A 3,276-nucleotide genomic window follows, 5' to 3' on the forward strand; every position below is an offset into this window, starting at 1 on the left:
CTCGCTAAAGTTTTGATTGCAAGATCCTGGATGGCGCCTCTGGCCCCTGACGTTAGTGTATGGATACCCCTAGTAAACTCAGTTGTGTCTCATGAAAAGTTTGTTTATATTTCTAGGAAGACTCCTGATAAGCTCTACAAAATTTGGGATAGCTTTCTTCCCCATATAGTCAAGGCCTCTTATCATCCACAGTTTAACTTGGTCTAGTATCAGTGTTGAATATATTGCATACTGTTACTCCTAGTTTATCATGCTATCTATATTGCCCAATTAGTCTTCATGACAGTAGATATGTATGTATATTCCTTGTCTTATTTTGTATACTCTCCCCGTTGAATATCCACTATATTATACCTCTGATTGGTATTGCCTTTTTTTTTTAGCTGTAATTTGTACGGAAAGAAACCACACCAAGGACTTTTACTTACGTCTTTTATTTTTATTTTTATTAATTTACTGTTTATGAATACATGATATACTTGTTATATTCTTTTGTCATAAAGCATTCTGTACATTGTTCTTTGTTTTGATGCATTAAAAACAAATAAAAATTGTTGAATTAAAAAAAAAAATCACCAAAAGTGTTTATAATCCCACTGCTTCTCCCAATGCTCTGCCATCTTGGAATTTGCAAACTTCCATCATCTTCTCTCCTTTAGCCGTATCCCTTCCCCGTTACCTCTTCACCTTCACCAAGCTCATCTTTGATTCCCTTGTTCTGACCTAATTCTCCTCTTTTCTGGACTCCCTTGTCTCTCACATTTCCAACCTATCTGTCCTGCTTCAACACCTCCCTCATCTCTGCCCCAGCTGTCACTATCAGCCTCTGTTAATAGGCCCCCCAACAATGGCACTCCAAGCTTACACGTCTCCTATAGAATTGCTCACGCACCACTGAATGGTATCAGAGGAAATCATGCTCCCATACTGATTACCTGTTTCAAATTCATGCTTTTATGTGTCTGCACTGACCTTACTAATTCTTAATAATTCTACTAATCTCTATTAAGTCTCTCATCTCATCCCTTGGCTTCCATCCTCTCTGTCCTTAACTTTGTGACATATTTCACATAAAGGATTGATACATTCGCAGTGACATCTTGGGAGGAATGTGCTAAAGAAGAAATGTGATAAAAACACAGTTTTCCGGAATTACTGCATTTCCAAATGTACTAAAGCCCTAATGCCGGGGCTCCTAACCTGAGAGTAACACCAGCTATAAAAGCCTATCGCTTCTTTTCCCATTGCCCTGTGTGAGGGATCCGATTGCATCCCTCCAGCATGCCCCATGGCCACTGCATCCTTCTGATGGACTCCAGGAGCTGATACCCGGAAGTCCAGTAACCGACGTGCATCGTGAAGGACAGCTCTCATCGCAAGAGCTGTCCTTTGCAATACTGATTGCACATGTTAGTACATATGCAGTTAGTATGGATGCAATGTGTGGTGGGATGTACACCGCAAGGTTAGTACATCCCGCCCCTTTTCCTTCTGACCATCTCCTATCCCTCCTTTTCCCTCCCTTACTGGATCACCTTTGCCACCTTGTCTTCCTTCTCCTCCATCACTTTGGATGAAGTCCATGCAAACTTCTTATCTATTCAGAGCCTAACCTTCCTCTTCCTAAATTGTCAACCCAAAATTAGACAGTTTGCTTTAACAGTAAGGGGAAGATTAATCAAATCTTGGAGAGAGATAAAGTGGAGCAAGGAGCTGATTAGCTGGTACTTAATCTCTCTCAAAGCTTATTCTCCAAGTAATTCTCACACAAAGTTTTAGCCACCATTACTTGAATTATTAAGTATTTTTTTCAAATACAGTATATATTTAGGTTTTTTCTTGACATGTTTTCATAGACTGAATGTGAAACATTTTGAAGCTACAATGTAAACTTGCACATAAACTAAATGTTTCTGTATAAATGTTTTAATTTCATGATTTCTTAATCCATATATGATAGGGTTAACAAATGGAGTGAAGACTGCATAGGTAAGACCAACAGCCCTGTCATAATCTACAGAATTACTTTCTGAAACTCGTATGTACATAAATGCAATGCTGCTGAAAAAAAGAGTGACAACAATCAGATGTGCCCCACAAGTTGAGAATGTTTTTTGTCGTCCCACTTTGGACTTCATCCTTAAAATAATATATATTATCCTAATATAAGAGAGAAGAACACAGGCAAAACTCAACAAGATGATAAAAGAGCTTACAATAAATTCAACCAATACATACAACCTAGTATCTGTGCATGCTAAGGTGATCAAGGGGGGGGGAAATCACAGAATACATTTTCAATACGGTTTGGACCACAAAACGGAAGAAGAGAAATTAAAATAGTTTCAATAACAGGACTTATAAATCCCCCAATAAAACAGCCGGCAACCAAATTTTTATATAGTCTAGTATTCATAATAGATGTGTAGCGTAATGGCTTACAGATGGCTAGATACCTATCATATGCCATTATTGTTAGAATATAACACTCGGTTGCCCCAAGTGCATGTAGGAAATAAGCTTGTAAGAGGCATCCACTGAAGGAGATTTTCTTCTCTTTGTCCAGGAGATCAGCCAACATCTTAGGTATAGTTACAGCTGTATAGCAAATCTCCATACAAGATAATGCCCCTATAAAGAAGTACATGGGAGACTGAAGACTGGACTCTTTGCAGATCACAAGAAGAATTAGAACATTGCCAGCAATTATAGTACAGTAGATGATAAGAAGTATTATGAAGAGTAGAATGTGAAAGCATTGAAGATTTGGGAATCCAGATAGCACAATTTCATAAACTTTGCTATCGTTGGAGACTTCTTCCATATCTTTTGTTACTGTAATACAGATATAATTGTAAGGATAATGTGAAATACTGACTTACTCTGCTATCATTGGAGACTTTTTCCATATCTTTTGTCACTGTAATACAGATATAATAGTATGGATAATTTTAAATACCTTTTTACCGAGTGTGAATTTTAAAATTCTGAATGAAAAACCCAGGTCTGCTTTGAAAACACGATATGCTGAAATTAAACTGGGCTATTTTACAATTCCTATGCTCATATGCTACAGTATAAGGGCCACGAAAACTATATTGAGGGGTCATGGATAGGGAAGAGTTAATGTTTGATGATATGGAACAATTTATAATACAGGTTGAGTATCCCTTATCCAAAATGCTTGGGACCAGAGGAATTTTGGATATGGGATTTTTCCGTATTTTGGAATAATTGCATACCATAATGAGATATCATGGTGATGGGACCTAAATC

The 3,276-nt window shown here is 37.5% G+C and overlaps 1 pseudogene; it reads right to left on the reverse strand.

Moving 5' to 3' along the window:
* Positions 1–1,850: 1,850 nt before the first annotated feature.
* LOC134965252 (olfactory receptor 6N1-like) lies at positions 1,851–2,824 on the reverse strand (annotated as a pseudogene).
* Between the last annotated feature and the right edge of the window lie 452 nt (positions 2,825–3,276).

Source organism: Pseudophryne corroboree, chromosome 10 (genome assembly GCF_028390025.1).
Source record: "Pseudophryne corroboree isolate aPseCor3 chromosome 10, aPseCor3.hap2, whole genome shotgun sequence".
Classification (NCBI taxonomy): domain Eukaryota; kingdom Metazoa; phylum Chordata; class Amphibia; order Anura; family Myobatrachidae; genus Pseudophryne; species Pseudophryne corroboree.